The sequence below is a fragment of the Saccostrea cucullata genome, unplaced genomic scaffold (assembly GCF_032062105.1).
Source record: "Saccostrea cucullata isolate Sc308-1 unplaced genomic scaffold, CSIRO_AGI_Scuc_v1 ctg6269, whole genome shotgun sequence".
NCBI classification, from domain to species: domain Eukaryota; kingdom Metazoa; phylum Mollusca; class Bivalvia; order Ostreida; family Ostreidae; genus Saccostrea; species Saccostrea cuccullata.
Window position 1 is genome coordinate 10,558 of NW_026920553.1, and position 22,788 is coordinate 33,345.

Below are 22,788 nucleotides of genomic sequence, written 5' to 3' on the forward strand. Positions count from 1 at the left end.
TTCAAAATTTCAACAAAATCTACCCATGTGCAAACAATCACGAAAGTGCTAATTTCATGAATTGAATTTTAAATAAACCCAATATTTAAGGAAAGCAGCTTGTAGCAGATACCACTCTTTGCTTTAAATGCGCAATAACAAATAAACTAGTTAAAATTAAATCTAAACTCATTTTCAGGATACGGGATCATTTAAATTTTGTAGCCAAAGGAACTTCACTTTTTTTAAGGGAGGTGGGGAAGTGTCTGGGTTTAACGACCGAGCTCGTCACTTCTTGCTCGCTAAACTTTTAACAGAGTCAAAATATGGGTGACGAGTCCATATTCCAAGCCTGTTTGACAAAAATAAAGTAAATTAATTTTAGAATTTAACTGTTTTTTACTTAATAAATTTGAACATTTAAATTTTGTTTTGCTTGATCATTTTCTACGATTTCTTTGCCTTTTTCGCGCGCTTTTAACCCGAAAATATTCTTGAACCAACTCTTTCGGAATGTTTTCCTCTGGTTCCCATGAATTTTCCTTGCTGCTAAACCCTTCCCATTTAATACGGAGATGTCTTTTTCCTCGAATAATTTTGTCGTTAATTATTTTCTCGACATTGTATGTTGGTTCGTTTTCGTCGTCTACGCTATCGTTTTCCGCGTCTGACTGATTATCAGCTTCAGTACTTGAGTCATCTGCTTGTGAAGGCTCGTCATCACTGGAACTCGGCTCTTCATCTTCATCCGGTAGAGGATCTAATCTGTTTGTGGGGCGGATTTCAGGATCCTGGAAAGGTTTCAGATCATCCGCATGTGCAGCAGATTTTAGCTCCGTGTTGTCAGCACAATTCCTAAGATTGTAGGTGTTGTTATTATTGTCCTCAATAATGTAGAATGGACCAATCCACTTATTACAAAGTTTAGGTGTTAAACCCACTTGTTTCTTCTTTGACCTCAGCCACACTATTTCAAAACTGATTCTAAACTGTGGAGGCGCTGCCCGTTTGTCATGCTGAGTCTTGTATTTTTCCTGTGCTTCCTCTATATTTCTGGCAGCTAGGTCTCTGGCTTTCTTGAGTTCTTTGTGTATGCTGTCAACATACTCTTTTGCATTTTGGCCAACGATTTCTGCAGGATTTAGGGAAGTATCTAATGGTGTCTTACATTCTCTGCCGAACAAAAGATAATAAGGACTGTATTGAGTCGATTCTGTAGCAATCGTTGTATTCATGGCAAACGTGATGGGAGCTAGTAATTTCGGCCAATTAGTCTGATCTGCATCAATGTATGTTCTGAGTTTGTTTAAGATGGAGCTATTAGCTCTTTCAACAGCTGCATTCGTCTGGGGTCTGTAACTGGATGTTTTTAGTTTTGTAATTTCAAAAATTTTGCACAACTCTGTCAAAACCTTTGACATGAATTGCTGTAAGAATAGAGTCAGGGCTTCCAAATCTACAAATAAAGTTTCTGAAAAATGCATCTGCAACTGTTATAGCTGAACTTTCTTTCAGGGGATATGCCTCTGTCCATTTTGAGAATGCGCATGTGATGACTAGAACATGCATGTATCCTTCTGCACTTGTTTTCAGGGGACCTAACAAGTCTAGGTGAACTCGGGAAAACGCTTCCGTCATCGGTAATGGTCTCAGTGGAGCTGGATGTTTGTGCTTGTCATCTTTTGCACACTGACAGGAAATGCATGTTTGAACATATTTACAAATATCTGTGTACAGAGATGGCCAAAAATATTTATATCGAATCGTCTGATATGTTCTGTCTTTGCCTTGGTGGCCTCCTAACAAAGAGTCATGGTATGAGATGAGAATATCTTCTCGCAGCTCGTGTGGTACAGCCAGTTGTTTTACAAGTCTGTCCGTTCGGTGCCCCTTGCCCTTGGGGTAATAGAAATGATACAATATGCCCTCATCAATCAAATAGTCCTGGGCTTCGAGTATTACTCTTCTGTCAAATCTACCTCTGTTTGCCAATTGTTTTTCTTCCATATACCTTATAATGTTCTGAAATTCAGGATCATTTCTCTGGTAGTCTTTTAATTCTTCTTTCGAAACCGCTGTAATTTCATTTATGCTTGAAAACGAGTCCAAATCTGTGTAGACAGTTTCCGTTTGAATTTGAACGTTTTTCGTTTTGCTCTCTTCCTTGAGCATGGCGATGTTTACTTTAGATTCCTCTGGATACTCTCTTCTGCTTAATCCATCTGCATTTGCATGTACTTTGCCCTTCTTATGAGTAATATCAAACTGATAACCCTGAAGGAAAATCTCCTATCTTGCTAGTCTGCTATTCGTCTCAACTTCTTTTAGTTTCTTTGCAAACGTAATGGCGCTGTGATCTGTATACACCTGAAACTTTTTGCTAGCCAGGTAAATTCTGTAATGCTTAATTCCTTCTACTAATGCTAAGCACTCTCTATCAGATATAGACCAGTTTGTCTCGGCCTGTCTGAGTGCACGTCCACCATAAGCTACGACTGTTTCTCGCCCTTTAGAGTCTTTTTGACCCAAAATGTAAGAAATGGAAAATCCTGACGCATCTGTGTACAAAATGAAAGTTTTATTGAAATCAGGAAATGATAGAATTGGTGCTGTAGTAAGTATTTGCTTGAGTGTGTCAAAAGCCTTTTGACAATCTTCGTCCCATCGGAATTTTGTACCCTTGACTAGTAGTCTATTGAGAGGTGTCGCAATTTCTGAGAATCCTTTGACAAATTTGCGGTAATAGTTCGCAAGTCCCAAAAATGCTCTAATGTCAGTTGTATTCTTTGGTTCAGGGAATGATTTGACAGCCTTAATTTTTGATTGATCTACAGAAATTCCGTCTTTTGAAATCACATGGCCTAAATACTTGACTTCTTTTACAGCAAAATCACATTTTGATGGTTTGAGGCGCAAGTTTGCTTCTCTGAGTTTTTGAAAGACTTGATCTAAATGAAATAAATGTTCTTCAAAATTCTTTGAGAATATAAGAATGTCGTCCATGTAAACCAAAGTATACTTCCAATTGACATCTCTAAGTACATCTGACATGACAGACATAAACGCGCTGGGACTATTTTCTAGACCAAACGGAATGCGCTTGTACTGATACAAACCTTCATAACAAATGAATGCTGTTTTGTGTCTTGTTTTAGGATCAAGATTGAGTTGCCAATATCCAGAAAACATGTCTAGGGAGCTGAAAATCTGTGCATTGCTCTCCCCTAGTGTATCTATGATGTCTTCCATTCGCGGAAGTGGAAAGTTGATTGGTTTTGTCACAGAGTTCAACTTCCGGTAGTCTACTGCAAACCGGTAATCACCGTTCTTCTTGCGCACAAGAACCACTGGGCTGGACCAATCGCTGACAGACGGTTCAATTATGTCATTGTCGAGTTGTTCTTTGACTTGGCGCGAGATCTCGGCTCTGGCTTGAGGAGATGCGCGATACGGTCTTTGTTTAATCGGATCAGCGTTTCCCGTGTCTATTGTGTGTGGGTGTCGATTCGAATTACCCAATTCCGACAAATCTTTGGCAAAGATATCGCGATTTTGACCAAGCATATCTAATAAATTTTCTTTTTCATTTGCTGACAGGCAACAATTTGACAAATTTATGCCTAAATCTTTTGCTTTTTGAACATTTTTGGTTTTGCTTTGTTTCCCTGACGTAACAATGCTAGCAACTTGTTTGATTTCACTGTTAATTTCTGAAGTAACATTTTCAACTTCATAGAATTTGCCAACTGTCAGACTTTTAGATAGTTTGATTTCTGAATTTGTGGGATTCATGATTCTTGCTACAGCTTTGTTTTCTTTCAATTCAACTAAACAGGTTGCACCTACGACTGAATGGGTACCTGCTAAAGCGGGATTCATTTCAATGAGACCAAATTTTGATTTTATGAAATCTCTGTGATTTGATTGCACTGGTAGAACAATTTCAGATCTGGAGGGAACTTTAACATTGCTTATCAATGAAACATGACACAAACTTTGATCTGACCTCAAAAATGGTTCAACTGTAATACCCTGTTGTAAAATCAAATTTCCCTCTTTGAAATCAATTTTTGCATTTTGTGCTTTGAGAAAATCTAAACCCAAAATGAAATCTTGAGAACAATTCTCTATGACATGAAATGACTGATTTAGCTCAAGGTTGCCAATTTCAATGGGTATTGTGACTTTACCGATTATTTTGAGGTGAGTGCCAGTCACACCCCTTACAAAAGTGGTTGAGTTTTGCAAAGGATAATTTTGGTGCAATTTCGCTTTCTGAAATAGTTTTTGTGACATAACGGAGATGTCTGCCCCAGTATCAACTAAAGCTGAAACAACATGACCGGCAACCCTGGCTTTTACTTTGTTTTGTTTTTCATCCCTAGAAACCGAATCAATATATTTTGGTTTTTGACAGGGCTTCGAAAATTGCTTTTTAGATCGACACATTTTGGCAATGTGTCCTATTTTCTTACAAATTTTACATTTTCTAGTAATGCAGCGACATTGTGAAGGAAAATGGTCACACTTACCACAACGAAAGCAGGGTGTTCTGTAGTGTTTGGGAGGTTTTCTTTGTTGATAAGCACTATGGGACACATCTTTATCAAATGATACATTTTTGCACTTTTGATTCACATATACATTTTCAAATTGGCAATTTTGATCTTGATACACATTTTCACTTTGATTTGTGGGCACTAATTGATTCACAGGTACACTATTGATATTTGGCAAATGAGATTCACTCTCTGATTTTTCACTTAGCACTTGATTTGAAATTTGGTTGCACACTTCCGTTGGACTTTGATTTCCGGAATCCACTTTCAGTAGGTCTCAGAGTTTTTGTCGGACACACAGCTTGTTGGCTCCCTCGGCGATTCGTAGACGCTTTTCCATTTCCTGTGGGGAGTCCGGATCTTTTCCACCAACAGCGGACATCAGGTATTCCGGAAGAGTTCGGAACATCAAATTCTGGATCAGGAAGTCATCTGGAAGCTGGGTTTTTCTGGATAAGTTCGTGACGTCATTGATGTATTCTGTTACGCTCTCGTCTCTGCGTTGTCGTCGCTCGGAAAGTTCGTCGAATGCTAATTGTCGATCTGCTACTGTCGTTCCATATTTGTCTAGAAACGTTGATATTAACGTCTCTTTGTTTTCTTTAGCACTGTTCGGCAAATATTGATACCATAATAACGCATGGTCATCAAATAGTAGCGGCAAAAATTCCAAAATTTCTTCATCACTGAGCTTTGACGCTTTTGCAAACAGCTGGAATTGAAAAATCCATTTCTCGGCATCCTCTTTGAAATCTCCTTTAAATTTATTTGGCGCAAATTTTGAAATGTCCATATGTAATTTCATTTTGAAGTAAATGTTCTGAATTTTGACATCTGACGTTTTTCTTTAAATCTGACTGACTGGTTTTTGCCCTACCGTACATAATACGTTTCCTCAGGTCTTGGTATAACTCTGTCCTCTGGAATCTTTATTAATGTCTGTGAGAGGCACACTTCTGGAATACCCGGATTCTCCACCAATTATAACCGCCCGTTTTAGCGTCAATTACTCCACCTTGGCGATTACTAGGGAATTAGCTCAACACTCGCAATATTTTCTACATTTATTAAGATTCATAAAACATATAACAACAATCTGGGGAATAGGCTACTCTTCACTCCGTACAATATGTATATGGGGAAACTCGCTATATAGATGTTAGATAACGGACAGACAGACGGACCTTATGACTATGAGGTAAACGTTACGGCTTTACGGACACTTCTTAACCTACATGTATCTTTTCTCTTACTCTGATTCTAACTAACTATATTTTATTAAGTAACATTTTATAAAACATTTACTTTACTTTGATTGACATGTCCAATTATAAATTAATCATTATGTTCTATCCAATCACTGTCAATCTTTATTACTCAAGACTGACCATCTCTAAAGGTTAACGCCCATTATGTGACCTGCGTTAATCCGCTAATTGTTACCTAAACGTTTTAACTCAATTAGTGTCAAACACTCTTTTGATCTTGAAATGCATTGTCCATCTGTCCGCACTATCTGATAAGTATTTGTCCTTAAGCAATATTTAATGGCTTTGATTTATTATTTCATTGTTACAGTTAAGACTTTTTATAAACATTGAGTTACATTTTATCACTTCCGTATCAAGAAGAATTTCACAAGATTGCGTATGTTAAATACATTAATTAATAAACAAGCCGAAAGTATAAAATATATAGGAATGTGCAAAATATACATTTTGCACGGTCATATTATGGATGACGAGGCTGTTGTATGGGGTATAAAGTCTTGCCCTCTAACCTTTGCGCATGAAAACTTCATGTACGACATCGTTGCTCACACTTGCTCTCAGAAGAACATGAACAAACGTTGGTACAACAATTTAGCTCCTGACTTTAAACCATTTGTGAAGGTATCAAAATAGGACAATTTGTTTATTCTGACCGATAAAAATTCAGTAATTATGTTGACTGATAGTATCTTTTACATCACACCTAGGGGCCAAGTCGCTCACATAAAAACTGTGCATGGGAAAAAAAAGAAGAAAAAATCAATTTATGTTTTAAAAATTCTGTGCATTAGTGGTCCCGACTCACTCCTAATAGTCTAGGAAGGGGGTATGATTATTTGAACAAAACTCAATCTACAACAATCAAAGTTTTCCTTAATTTTTTTTACTGTATTTTTTCCCTACAAATTTAAACTTTCGTTGAGGCCACATCCTACTTCCTGATTCCAACAAAATTTAATCTACAATGACTGAGGATGCTTCCATATAAATATGACCAACCATGGCCTTGTTCTTTAGAAGATTTTCAAAGATCTCTCTATTTATTCCTTTGGAGATCTTTGATCGTCCGTTGAGGATACACCCTACCCTACGTGAGTTATGATTTGAACAAACTTGAAACTATACCAACTGGGCTGCTTCCATAAAAATGTGTCAAATCATAGTTTTGATGTTCCTGAGAAAAGTTTTGAAGATTTTACCTACAATCTCATATGTTAAATTTTGATTATCCTTTGTGACCCCAATCTATTCCCCTTGGCTGATTGTTTGAGCAAACTTCTACACCAACTGAGGATGCATTCGAATAAATATGACCAATCATTGCTTTGCTGATCTGGAAAAATTTTTAAAAGATTTCTGCTATATATTCGTATGTAAAACTTTGATCATTTATTGTGACTACACCTAGGGTCAATCTTTGAACAAATCTGACTCTACACTATCTGACTACGATATAGACAGACATGCAGTTTATATTTCCAACATATAAAAAAATAATCGAAATTTTTTATTAAGAAGTGGACAGCATAAAAATTGAGAAATTGAGAATGTTGATAGAACGTTTTTGTTTGACTAGTTGCATTTGTTTATATATTTTCATTCTAGTTATATCTTTTTCAGTCCGGATTACGAAAACCCAAAGAATTTATAGGGGCCCCAATCACAAAATACATGTTCAATTATGTAAGTGAATTAAGATCTAATACGCAAGTTTCGAGATTAACTCCCTTGTTGAGCTCTTTTAATTTGTTGATGAGGGAAGTTTGGTTGTTGCGTAAACAGACAGGTGGGACAGATATTTATATATTGGATACATTGCATCATCATATACTGGGTTTATCATAACAACGTGATTGTCACGATGTATTCTATAACTCGAGAATAACCGAATTAATGTGGAGGCATTATTTTTAAAGCAAAATTATAACAAAAAAGAAAATATCAGTGGATGTGAGACTTTTCAGACGGAAGAAGACATATGGACCTCTAATAAATACGGTAAACGTGCAAATGCTCATTACACGTCAGCAATCTAAATGACACATTGATTCTTTTCCTTATTATAACTTTAAAAAACCCACTAATGTTTTTTTTAGAAAAATGTTTGTACAATCAAGAAAATCGGCTTTCGTTTTTAAGTACCCTATAATTGAAAGAAGATTTGTAAATATGCATAGTTGAGCTTTATAAAAACATCAAATGCATCACTGCTTAACATTATTATCTTTCTATAACATTTAATAATTTTTAAAGCCATAAATATCGTGCATTTATTTATACATGTTTGTTTACAGAAACAACATGTCCCACCTCCATGCTGAAATGGATACTTTTTGCGACTCTATCGTAGGAGAGTTGCAATCTCGAAACTCGCATATTCTGTGAATGATTCTACTGCTGTTTATACTTGACTTGTTGCTTTCAATGTAATGACTTACAAGATTATGCAATGTATCACTATACTTTACCGTAACGTTTTAGCTAAATGTTAACAATTTAATCTGTCGGACATGTATTTCATAAATTAGCTTTCTAATCCCTCTGATTATTTTTTGGGTATCCCTAACAGAAAATACTATCAGATAAGATTTGCGTCATTTTACAATCAAAATATTTGCTTTATTAACTTCAGTCAACATGTTTTTTTTTTCCTACTGTTAAATAAAATTGTGCATTTATATTATTACTTTGGATATTTAAATTAAAATGAACAACAAAACCTAGCCCAAACAAACCAATATCACCCCCCTTAAAGCAGTTAAATAGTATTAGAAGAAAATTAATAAAACTATGTAAGTTATTAATGTAATTATGAAAAAACTATAAAACTTTGATTCACAATGGTGAAAACTTATGAACTTTGATTTACTGTACGTAAAACTTTGGAACTTGGAATAACTATGGTGAAAACTTTAGAACTTTGATTTACTACAGTGAAAACTTTGGAACTTTGATTTACTATAGCGAAAACTTTGGAACTTTGATTTACTATGCTGAAAACTTTGGAACTTTGATTTACTGTGGTGAAAACTTTGGAACTTTGATTTACTATGGTGAAACTTTGGAACTTTGATTTACTGTGGTCAAAATTTTGGAACTTTGATTTACAATAGCGAAAATCTTGGAACTTTGATTTACTACAGTGAAAACTTTGAAACTTTGATTTACTGTGGTGAAAACTTTGGAACTTTGATTTACTATAGTAAACTAATAGTTTAAGTTAATAAAAAAAGCTATCTTATTTCAAAACATGAAAAGTCACAAAAAAATAATTCAGACAACAATCAACAATCCAACAATAAAAAAAGATTCTGACCCTGTTTAAAAAGAAATTCTTTCGAAAGTTTACAAAATTAAAAGTCTTTTCAGAACATTCCAAAACCGATCAAACTTAAAAGTAGGTCTCAGTCAATATAAAAAAGCACTCACTATTGTTATAGTGGTTTGGTTCATAGATTCAGATTAGTATTGTAAAATTGATGATCTTTCCCCTGATATTGTTTCTTAAATTCCATGATAACCATGACATTTTCTTTGTCCGGTTTGTAGAGGTCAAGATCAAGTAAGTGAAAGGTGCCTACAGATTTATGAATTTTAGAAATACATTCCTTAAATGATGTTTTATATGATGTTTTATAACTTTCTAGCTTGGTCAAATAAGGTGCTCGGGGCATAATTTGTTGGTAAAAAAGATTAAAATCATATCTTTAAATTTTTCAATGAAAAATTACGAAAACCAGCCATGATCATGGGAGTTTTTTTTTCCCTTATCAGACAGAGAAAATGTATCCAGATTGCCTACAGTCTCTTAGAAAACGGTACAGTGCCCACTGTCCAATCCGACCACTGTGCAATCCGGCGCACTGGCACTTCCGACGTAAATCTTTATTCCCAAAAATATCTTTATATAACTTATATAGAAAAATACTTTACAATCCGACCACTGTACATTCTGAATTCCGACATCTCTTTGTAAACACGGCCTATTAATTGCATTGCAGTTTCACCTGTGTTATCCGACATAATTACACGGCTGGTTAAACCCCAGTGGTGAAGCCTTTGTTTACACTGTATGACCCATTGAGTATGATAATGAGGGGATTAGTTACGGCTGAACGCACGCAGTCACCTTACCTGTGTTAATAATTGGCACACTAGATTGATATGTTTTGATACAGTTATGATGATCATCTCGGGTTTAAATTACTTTTCAGTGATGTAATCGATAATTATGATAATTGTTTGCAATTTTTTCCAAGGTTAGATTTTAATTATTTAACTATAAGCTTGTGTGTGACAATTTGTTTGGACATTAAAATGCATCAAAGTAACAGGACCATAAAATTGAGAATTGTCACAAACAGTATGAAATACATAACCATATTAAAGAAACAAATAAAAAAACAATTTTTTTTGTTTAATATTACGTACTATTTATCTTGGGGGAAATAAATTACGGAATAAAGTCAGGCATTTAGTCTGCTTCCGTTTCCAAAATGGCGGCTATCGAAGAAGGAATGTAAACATGTGCTGATTAAAAATGGCAATAAATATTAAAAAAACAATTTTTATAAGTCATTTTATTAGAGAAAAATGGTATCACATTAAATTCATAAGTAAATTCAACAATTTAATTTAGGAGAATAGCCAGGTCAAGTGATCAAACGAAAAGTGTAAGTTTGAAATTTGCTACGATGTATTGTCAATACATGTAGCTCTATACATCTTTGTTTGGACTTGAAATGTGACAGAAATAGCCAACACTGAGTAATCCGACAAACTGTTTAATCCGACATAAATTTAATTTCCAATGGCATGTCGGATAAGACAGGTTTCACTGTATTTTGTAAGTTATTGGCCTCTTCTTGAGAAATAATGTCGGTATCGGGACTACTTTTCCATAAAAATACTTCACGTTCTAGATAATTGCATTAGAACCGTAAAGTACGGAAAAAAGAGATTTGAAATGATTATGACTTCATAATATTATAGATCTCGCACCAGAACATTAGTCTAAAGACATTTACTAGACTTGACCTTAAAGATTAATGGTCAAATCTTTACAAAATTCTTCTCTCGCATTCTGCTTTTTCTTAAAACCGAGGAAAATTTTTTCTTATATCCGAGTAGTCAGTGTATATATGCTTTTATTACACGAAGACGACTTTTCTTGTGTTATGATCCGGATAAAACAAATAAAACTTGTTACTTGTAATCCGGATAAAAAAAAAGTTTAAAGATGAAAAAAGAGGAAAACGAAATGCTTCCAGTGAATATTCTGATGCCTATGTAGCACAAAAATCAAATTCCAGGAACAGTTGTTAAAAAAGAGGAGGTTTATACAGTTTAAATAGAAAGAAATCACAGGTGTAAAATAAATCTACATGTATTTGCTATATTCATTTACTTACAGGTCATGTTCTTCGTCATGCTGGTGTTTTACAGTGCCTTTGTGTTGACTGGTGTTGGAGACGAGTACTACTCACTAGATATATCCAAAATATTTGAATATTACGTGTATTTATGGGGAGCTGGTGACCTTATAGAAGAACTCATAAGCTTCCTTGTAAGAGATGAATATTGGATTCTGAGGGAACTGACAGAAATTTCTGATTCAGATTATTTTTTTTCCTGTCGGTGAAGGAGATATAATTTACTTCAAATAAGATGAAGGATTTTTTTCCCCTCTCAATGAAAGTGAATCCCGTGTCAAAACTCTGCATGAGAATTTATTTGTCTTTCCGATGATTCCACAGTAATTGATTAAAATATCAAAAACGTTTGGTCAATATTCAGATATCTTTTGGTTACTTGATCAACTAATACGTGAAACACAGAAAACAGCAACATATAACTAAAATTCACGTAAATAGAAACATTTTTAATATGTAATTTCTCCATGTGCTCTTATATTGTGGTTTGAATGGCACGTGTTTTCTCTTATTTGATCTTCTAAAAAATGCAGAAAATATTCTATTTGACTCTATAGCAGACACTGCGCTACGGGGGCGAGATTAAATCAAATGTTCATCATATCAACACAAATATATTGCATAACATTCACATTTCATTGTAATTATTACTTTATAGGGTTGTTTGGAATCAGAAGGTCGATCCCACCGCGGCTTGTACTCTAGACTTAAGAGGCACCTCTACGACTTCTAGAATATGGTGGATCTTGTGTCATATGTCTTATTGATCATTGCGTTGTTTGTACGCCATTTTCATCCGTCCACTAATTACACCGTAGCCAGAAGAATGTTATCTCTGTCCCTACTTGTTATGTACCTGAGGTTTCTTGAAGTCTTTCTAGTGCACAGAAAAATGGGACCAACTCTAATCATGATTAAAGAAATGGTATATAATAAGTATTGATCGTTTTCAGAGTATCCAGGAAACATGACCTTTTTTCTAAAACATTTAAACTGACTTACCTCGATCTCACTAGCAACTGATTGAACGTTGATGTCTTTTAATGTCAATATTTGAAAGGTCGAGAAAAAAATGTTGTTTGTTACCTTTTTTTTTTTTAGAAATAGTGTGAGTAAATCATGATCAATTCATTCATAAAATGGGAATAGCACTTAGCAATGTTAGTATCTTGTAGTTAAAGGATCTCCTCTACTTCCTCGGTCTTGCAGTGTTTGTTGTACTAGGAGTAGGTATGTACTACCACGCTAACCTGTGACCAGATCATCCAACAATATGGAGGGGAAACTGGGTTAACTGGAGGATTTGGACGATCATCTATTATCCTTACTGGCAGTTATACGGTGAAATTAACAATGAAGTATTGGAAGGTAAATCAATTCAATTATTCAATGCAGAGAGAATTATCAAAGATTTTTGTTTTAAATTTTCTTCAACGTTGATGTGCTAAATGTTATCGTCAGGAAATTATTTTCTATAACCAGCTTATCAATTTTAAATCAATGTGTATTGTTGCTCAAAGATTAAAAAAAAACCTTTCGTTAAATGTTCACCCTTATGAAACGCCACAGCTTACACCATCTTAGCTAGCCAGGGGGTTCTGATATATTATTCTCCTCATAAGCCCTTGGCATACGATGTTCATGAAAGTTGGGATTTTTTTTGTCAAATTGTCAGAGTAGATCGAAATTTGTAGACCAATCAGCAATTGTCTATGGTATAAGACAATATCTGCGTCGGGGGACATATTTTGACTCTTTACTCTTGGTTATGAAAAATGCATGTAAACAACGGCCACATGCTATTCTAATGAATAAATAATCTGATATAGTGACATTAAAAATCTTAAGATAAGTATAGAATATGAATAAGAACCTATATTGAAATTGTAAATTTGCAAAGAACATATCAAATGAAAAATCAATGCATTCTTATAATTAATCTTTAAATACTTCAAGTGAAAATGATTCACTTTATTTATTTCTGTAAATAATGCAATTTGTGCTACCTGTTCAAATTTAGAGATCACGTGACAAAAAACAGTCCCGTCTTTTCACATCACCTTTTGGCAAGGGATGATGAGGAGAAATGCGTACCAGAAATCCTTGGCTAGGGAAGTTGCCTTTTCATCCAATGTCAGTTAAAGTGCCCCAAAAAATATCAAAAAACGGCTGAGGATTTTCAACTTGGAATACAAAGGAAATGTTTTAATTTTGATTGAACAATATTCGAATGATCAGAAAACACATATGATAGCTCTTGAAAGGGGATATTATATTATGCTCACATATGGGACATATCCAATGTAATTTTTGCAGTGAATTACGTTATTTCTTATGATATTATTAAAAATTCAAATTAATTATTACGAAAGCATACAAAATGGTGTTTCAAGTAGTCGTATTTGATAGAGATAAAATAACTATCCAATTTAAAACCATAGTGCAATTAAAAATTTTCAATAAATTAAAAATTATTCCATATTTACATTCAATTAATCTACGAAAAAGAAGAATATGGATTTTGAGAAAATGAAATCTTATTTTTTCTTTGATTAGACTCGTATACTCAAATTAACAAAAAAGTTTGCATGTACTTCTATGAGTATACCTTTTACAAAATGACTCTCAAGTTTTTGCACTTTGAAATTCAATGTAAACATTTATTTTGAGACAGAGACAAACTGTCTTCTTTGTTAACGTAATTCACATTCATCACTAAAATCAAAACTAACTGCATTATTACAAATTAGAATACAGAAAATGATTATAAATATTGCAATAGCTTTGCAATAGACATCATAATTATATATATTTAGATTGTTATTATTGTAAAAACATCAATTAATATAAAGTCATATTTCACACACCCTGTTACATGTCAGATGCAATAAAAAGCTGTATATTCTGAAAGTGCAAAATTACTACTTATTACAGATAATCTAAACATTATATCTACACGAATTCTGGCATCTCATTGAAGTTTGGTTGGAGTTAGCATTAAGGATGAATTCTTCTGATCATTTTACCCCAAGTGGGTCTTCGTACTTAGACATGTCGTAAAATTCAAACTGATAACAATTCACAAGCAATTTTTAAAAGTTTTTATGATTTACATGTTTAACTATATTTATTTTTAAATAAAAAATCTTTCTATGTTGTATTGATGACCAAGACGTGTGCAAAATTACGATATTTACGACATAGGCCAAAGAAGTGAAATCGAAATGATCGAGAGAAGAAAAAGACGGGATCGCCCCTTTCAAAGCGACAGGAATGCTGAATGACACCGTTAAAAGTATTCTCGTTAAGAGAGTCGACAGAAATTTGAAAGCATTTTAAATATCGCCGATATCACAATCAGGCCATGTACAATCTCGTAAGCGGTGCCCCAAACATGCCAGCCTAGAGCGCCGAAGTGTGTTGACGTCAGACGACGTTCCAGTAGTAGTGGAAAAGCGAAAATGTAGGTTTCCAATGCTTTCTAACTTATTGAAAATAGTAATGTTTATGCATTATAGATACAAAAGTTTTAAAATATCTAGTATACTGTCACATAGCAATCTGAAACATTGCATAAACATGTCACATGTACGGAACGTTTTCAGATTTGTGCAGACCTCAGCATTCGTATTATCCTTTTTATTGCAACTTTAACTCGTAGTATATGATAAATTTCATTTGATATTGTAAATGCAGAATATATATCCCAAATTTATAGACATACCGTACGAAAACAATAAGATAACATCTCTAATTTTTAGCTGTTTACATTCGATAAGAAACTAGGTCGCTTCCTTCTATGGCGGCCTATTCGGGTTAAAAAATAGAATATTTCTGAAACATCATAGAACATATAGAAATTATTTGATTGTAAACTACAGGCTTGGGTTCATAAAAACAAAGTCAGATAGACAAAATAATGATTTTACATTTTTTAAACAATGAAATAACCAGTATTTATAATTTTTTTTCTAAAATAATTTTTTTCAGATAAGTCATGTCACAAGAATCACAAATGAAGAACTTTAGAAGAGAGGTTTTCAGAACCATTAAAATTGGATGGAAAAAACCATGCAAATCAGATTGAGAAAGTGGGACTGGATTTGACTAATCCCAGGGAAGCCACCATCCAAGACCACAAACCAGAACCCAATCCAGAACTCGCAGGGCAAAAGAAAAAGAGAGGACATCTAACGAACTATAATTATGAAGTTTTATGTGTTTATAATTACTTTTTGTTCATAAAAGCTTTTTTAAACAAAATTGCAATTATTACCTGAAATTATCACACAAATTTTGAATATTTGGTGAAGGCTGAACGGATGAAGCCGTTTAAACAAAGGTTCCGTGTTTCACCCAATGGCACAAAACAAGCCTTCACTACTCAATGGCCCCGGGTGCCGAATATCCATGTAGGTCAAATTAACAGCCCTCCATGGACATGTAGTGATGACTTCATCTACTTCTCCCGCAGATTTGGTTTGATTTCAACACTTTCATCATAAGATTTTACCAAAATCAGCAGCTTAAAAACTTACGACTTTTTCAATACACAACAATACCCCACAATAAATTGAAGTCCAGGCTTTTTTATATCATTGACAGCTGCTTTTTCAATAAAAATGGAACTTACCTTGTCATTGCTCATTTGCAAAATTATTTTGTCAAAAAGTATTCTGATTGTACACACAAGTACTCTGAAACATAAAAGAGATGCTTGAGTTTCTAATTGCTGAAAAAGAAATAGGGGGTGGGGATATAAAAAATATCAAAACTTTCTTATATGTACACTAACCCCTACTTTTCATACTATGAAAAGGAACCATAATACCTAAAGAAACTGTACAGCAATTTTCCCAAAAAGTTTAATTGTAGAAATATGTTTTTCTCTGGTTTTTTGAGCAATTTCATGGGGAAAAAATCTGCCTAATTTTGACACCGGTGTACAACATTTTTGGGTACAAGTTATCTAACTGGTGTTTTTTTGCTCATATTTTGCTTAAAAAATTAACTTTGCAATACTTTCAAGTAAATTTAAGCCAAATTATGTTTAAATTAATTGTATTTATAAGTTTATGAGGTATTTTTATGGTCTAATAGCTGTTTTAATGAAATTTCCCATGCTCTATTTTGGCCTATGTTTGAGGGGTTGTATCTCTCTTATATGAACACTAACATACACTTTTCTTGTCTTTAAATTATTCCTTGGATATTACACTTTCAGAAAAATATAAACACGTGGAAAGTTTATTGCACGTTTTTTCCGGGTATCAGAAGAATACATCCTTAAATCATATTATATTTCAAAATCAATCTTGTATTATAAAACAAACAATGTAACGTAATTCACATACCAGATTGTAAGTATCAATATTGAAAAAAAATTTAAAGTAAGGAGAATTTTCTTATTAAGGTGTGTTCTATGTAGTTCTTTAAGGTAGGATTCTTCTCTGGTTTCTGACTAGATGAAACATTCAAAGTATATTTGCTTATATGTCTTATATATTGAGGTGTAAGGAATTTAAAAAACCATATTTTTCTTTCCTCATCACAATTGTACAACTTTAAATAGAAATGGTAAACTGCGTTTGAAAACTAGCAGGGACTATATTTTTGGCGGAATGGTGGCGTATGAAAATATCTTCTTTTCTGCCTTTCAAAATTATGATAGAACAATGAATTTAGTTATAATTTTTACACAAACGAAGTCTTGGAGAAATTTTCAAATGTAAGTTAGATTAATAATGAGGGACTAAACTTTCAAAAAATATCAAATAAATTTGATTTTGCAAACAAACTAGAACTCTTTTAGCTTTTAAACGCTTCCTATCAAAGTGCAGATTTGAGCCAAAAATCCATAAAAAGTTTTTTTTTTCTCTAAGTAAACGGTCAAAACCTTTTGTTTTTGTATCATTTTGCACATTTATAAAACTACTTTATCATATGTAAAATTAAGAAAAAAGTTAAATATAGGAAGCATATGAAAATCACTAATATATCCTAAAAAAAATTCAGAAAATCAGAGAAAATTCGGATTAGCCAATATCCAGTTAAGTTAAATTATTTATGTAAATTTGGTAATATCATGCTATAGACCCGATATAGTAATATGTTTTTATGCAAAAAGGAACAATCATTAAACTTTTGAAATAGAAGTAGGTATCACATGATTGGCAACAGTTATTTCTTATTCTTAATGTCAAGGAAAAAGATAATGACCTTGACCTGACCTTGCCTCTAATAAAAACGGCCAAATTTAATTTCACTGATACTATCACTTACTGGTATTGTCTTCTTGATTCTGTGAACATTTCATTAATTTTTAAATATTAGAAATATGAGAAGAATCCTACCTTAAACAGATTTTGGACCTTTTCTAGACCCTTTTACTATTGAAAAGAACTGTTTATTTCTGTATTGAGATGTTGGTGATTATTAGGCCAATTATGAAATGGGTACATAATATAGGGTTATTGAACTTATATTGGTGAATATTGGCACAAGCTGGCTGTTCAAATGCACGAGCTTGCGAGTGCATTTGAACAGCAAACGAGTGCCAATATTCACCAATATAAGTTTAATAACTCCTTTATTATATAGCTAAAACATTTTGACATAATTTATATTGCATTATTCCAACTAAAAAAAACTCTCAAGCTAATGATTTTGTAGTATCAGTATTCACGTCTGTTCTGTAAGCGTTCAATATCGCATCATTCCGATGAACCTACCGAGCGATTTGATTTGCTTATTTAGGTTTTAACGGGTCTAATACGTACTATATTTTGATAAATAATTTCATTTTTGTGTGAAAAATAAACACATCTTACCTAGATGCCACTTCCTTTCTTTAATTTAGCTCTAAGAATTTGACCAGACGACTTTTTTTGTTTACAACGGGGCGTTCGATATTGAACGCTCGTATTCGGAATGTTTCGGGCATACTCATATTCGTAATACAAAGTAAGCGTTCAATAAATCGTCAAGATATTGAACGTTAAAATTCTCTAGATTTTTGGTAGTATTTTATTAGAGACTATTTATTAGCTATATAATAATACATTTTCTTACACTTTAGACCTCTTTTTCCAGGTAGTTATCTCCTTTTTTGGCCCTTTCCCACCACCGAAATTTCTTTTGAGGCTCAGCATTACTTATTCTAGTAATTATCTAAGATTAAAACTGTATTTATGTAATGTGTGAATTACGTTACAGTGTTGTGGATTACGTTACACTATTATACAGACCTTGTCTGAATTAAACGCCGAGCGAATCAATGTTTTTTATTTATGATATCTTAGTAGAACATATATCCTTCATATTCAGAATGAAATTCCAATAGCACTGTTAACGATGAAATAGTTCTTTTTCGTTTAAAAGTCAAATTTTCAGTTTTAAACTAATTTTTAACACCACTGCATTAGTCAAAACCGTTCCCGCCTGTAAACTTCCTTTCTACTAGTTCCTGTATGATAAGCGAAGACATTGAATTAAGACTCCTGGTAATTTTGCTCCTAGTTAAGATTCTTTTACAACAAAAATTAAATTGATCATAACGTAATTCACTGTAACGTAGTTCACGGACTTCAATTTTAATTCAAATATGAAATTAATTCCTACAGTTTACGGATATTTGAAGTTCATAGCATTTAGGAACTGTGTGCAATATCGCGTAACGTTATTCACAATTAAATGCACAAATTGAAAGTTTTGAAAATTCGTACATTTTTTTGCACAAATGTTTTCATTTGCCTGTAAATCATTACTTTTTTTAATTCTGATAATTTAATGATCAATTTTATCCATGTAACATAACCGTTAATGTCAATTATAATTCCGTTAAAGCTGTGAGAAAATTGAAACGTAATCCACTGCATTGAATGGGACATTCATATTTCGCAATGCAAAATTTTATCGCTATCGCAGAGAAATTGTAAGTAAAAATGAGTTTTTTTTATCCCTTTATTGTAATGAAATACAATATTTAGACTTCTTTATTGGTATTAGTAAATTATTTTTTTCAAACACAAATACAACCACCTTTGTTTGTGACATCATGTTTTGATCAAATTAGGGTTAGAAATCCTCTACTTTTGAAAAGTAAACAGGATCAATACATCGTAATATTTATATTTTCAAATCGATCATCACTTAACATAACATTTAACCCCCAAAACAACTAAAGATTTGGGGTCATGTCTTCAAAACCGTTTGTGACATCAAAAACTAGTTTTGGGGCACTTTAACTGACTTTGGATGTTTTACTCGTGAAGGGTTTAACATTTAGACCTTAAGCTGGAAGACAGAACACTTAGTGTTTGTGTCAGCATCTTCTGTGACTCAAGATTCAGGACTGTGGTTAATGTTTTCGTCCAAAGAACGATTTATCATGGCCTGGTTAAATTCAAACCTGTTATGTAAGGATAAACAACTTACATAGCAAAGTCTCTAATTTCTGTCCCATGTGGGTGACTATAAACTTATATTCGACTTGACACAAAAAAATCCGTCAGTAATCAGTGCAAGCCAGGACACGAATTGAGGAGGGATCCCTGTCAACAGGAAAGAAATATATGAATATTCTTTAGAATAGTAAGGTTATGTCAAGTCATTTTCAATTTAACCCCTATAATATAGATGGATTCAAGATAAACTCTCACGCAGCTATTGAAGGAAATCCTCCTAGAAATACTTTTGTTGGGGAAAACGAAGAGTTATTATTTAATATCAAACATATCTTTTTGATCAACGCCAGATCTCTGGTCAAATAAGTATAAGTCTGTTCTTACATACTGATTTATTCTATATAAAGGGGAGGAACTATCAGGCTGTACTAATGATACAAGTATTTGGAAGACGGATACTTCAATCGACCGATGCCCCGAGGAGGACTGGACTGTTATTGCAGTAGCAGGATTCTACATGTTGTTCTCTAACCTGCTTTTGGTGAATCTTGTTATCGCCATGTTCAGGTACACGTACATTCGAGTAGAAATGAAAATTGACAGCATCTTGTGTGTGTCTTGTGTGCGGATAAGTTTGATTTCTTCAAATTGAGTTGAACATACTTGTCAATTTTCACGTTAAGTGTTTGGTCACAAATTAACTAGCAGTGGTATGTTATCCTTAAACTTTTAAATGAATATATAATTGCTCTGAATAAGACACATTTTGGAAAGCCTTTGTCCAATCATTGGTATTTTTGAAGGTAAATCTTCGTTTATACACCCATTCCACCATATAAGTATGCATACACTGTACATTATTTCTTTTTTAGTTATACATTTGAAAGAGTTCAACAAAACTCCGAGAAACTCTGGAGATTTCACCGATGTACTGTAATCAATGATTACGAGCAACGGATACCTTCTCCAATCAATCTTTTAACACTTCCTTACCGACTTTGCTGCTGCCCAAGAAGAAAAGGAGGATTAATGAACAAATGTAGAGGTAACTTCACAGTCAAAAATCATCCATTTATCTTTTTTTGCTCATATTTTCAACTTTTTCAAGAATCACCGGGCCATCGTTTAACGAAGTTGGTACAAATCAGCTTGGGTGAAGGGAAGTATAATTTGTTAAAAAGATAGACCAAGACCCCTAACAAAGCAAATTCAAAACTTATGTAGAAGCATCGTGTGGCCTAGTGTAGATTCTGAAGTGTGAAAAATCATGAAACTGCAGGTAGGATAGGGCCACATTAAGCTATCAAAGTTCAACATAAAAACTACTAGTACAGAAAAAAAAAATCTTTGTCTGAAGAATCACTGGGTCAGAAAAACTTAAACTATTGTGAAAGCATACTGGGATATAATTAATAGACTCCTTTATAAATTGACAAAATCATGACCAAGTGGGTAGGCGGGGCATCAACAAGGAATCCAAGTTTCATTGAAATATAGATGAAAAAATCTTTTAAAATCTTTTGAGAAACCAAATGGATACAATTTTACAGATTCTGTACATGCTTAGTAAAGGTGAAATAGTATTAAAATGTATTAGAAAGATAATATTAACAATTTTTCGAACATTCATTTTATGGTTAATAGAAAACACATTTCTATTTAACATAAAGCTTTTGTTCATTTTGTCAAGTACAATTTTGATGATCATTGTGCAATTGATAAGTAATTTCATGAGAAACGATTCCATGTCTTTAATAACATGAATTCAAGTTGAAGGAAAAATACAGTTAAATTTACATGTTTTTTTAATTTGTTTTTAGATTTGTGTGTGTTCTCCTTAACATAGTTCAAATATATATTAATTTCATTTTGTCTTAGTTAAAGTAGGTTTTTTTTCATTGATGCAATTAAATATTCCGGTGTATATGTTGTTCCGTATCACATACAAGTAATTGAAACATATTGTAACTCAAACATATTTGAAAATCTTTATGTTGAAAAAATCCAAGAAAATACAATGAGTTCATATAAAGTAAGTACACATTTAATTATTTTAGGGGGGTGGGGTGGGGGGGGGGGGGGGGTGGGGGGGGTGGATTATATGTTACTACTCGAGAAGGTCAAAAATTGTATAAGATATCTTTTTTTTAAATGCTGTTGCTTTTAAATTTCAAGAATCATCAAATAAGAATTCATGTTTTTAATAATTAAGGCAGGAGTCTGATTCATCCTGCCATATTTGTTTGAATTAGCATACTAGTATACAAGGGGTAATCAAAAAGTTCGTGGACTAGCGCCATAAAATTAAAACCGCTTTAGGTACATCAATGAATTTTAAATTATCTTGTTAGCATCGTCTTTTCTATCTAAAGAATAAATCATAAATATCATAAATTTTATTATTTATTAGATTTATTAGATTAGTTATGTTTTTGTGAGTAATGGTAGGCGCAGGCGGCGCTACCTCGAACACGACTTTTTTGCTATCTCTGTGGAACTGAGAAAACTTTTTTGATATGAATATTTGACATCCGAAAATCCAGTTAATTCAGGTATGTGTGGGGTACGTTGCAACTGTTCCATAAAATCTGAAATGTTTAGGGTGATTTCGCCATGCATCGGACACCCTTGTACTTCAACAAGTTCTAGCGATATCGCTACTTACGGAAAGTTATCAAAATGGAGCTAAACATTTACTATGTGATTGAAATGTAAACTTGGGACTCAATTTTTTATTGAGGAAATATTATCAAAAATCGAATTTTTAAAAATCGCTTAAAATTCACCATGGATCGGACATTATTTACCATGCATCGGACAGACGGTATTTGGACCGGGAAAATATACCTTTATCATAGTGCTTTAAAATCCTTGATATGGATATACTTTTATATTTTGTATAAGAAATAACCTTCAGGTTAAATTTTTTTGCCGATATTGTTGCACAAATATGGATAGATTCAAGATGCCTTACTCTGCAATAAAAAGGCTATAAAATGCTTCTTATGAGGTAATTCGCGCCTTTTTCTCATGCGTCTTTGTAGAAATGAATTGAGTCTAATTCTAGACGTAATATTTCGATAACTTGTATTTTGGCTGTAAATTTAAAGTTTTTATTTTCTATTTCCGCAAAAAACAACTG

The 22,788-nt window shown here is 33.2% G+C and overlaps 1 pseudogene; it reads left to right on the top strand.

Moving 5' to 3' along the window:
* Positions 1–6,271: 6,271 nt before the first annotated feature.
* LOC134250933 (transient receptor potential cation channel subfamily M member-like 2) lies at positions 6,272–21,487 on the top strand (annotated as a pseudogene).
* Positions 21,488–22,788: the final 1,301 nt, after the last annotated feature.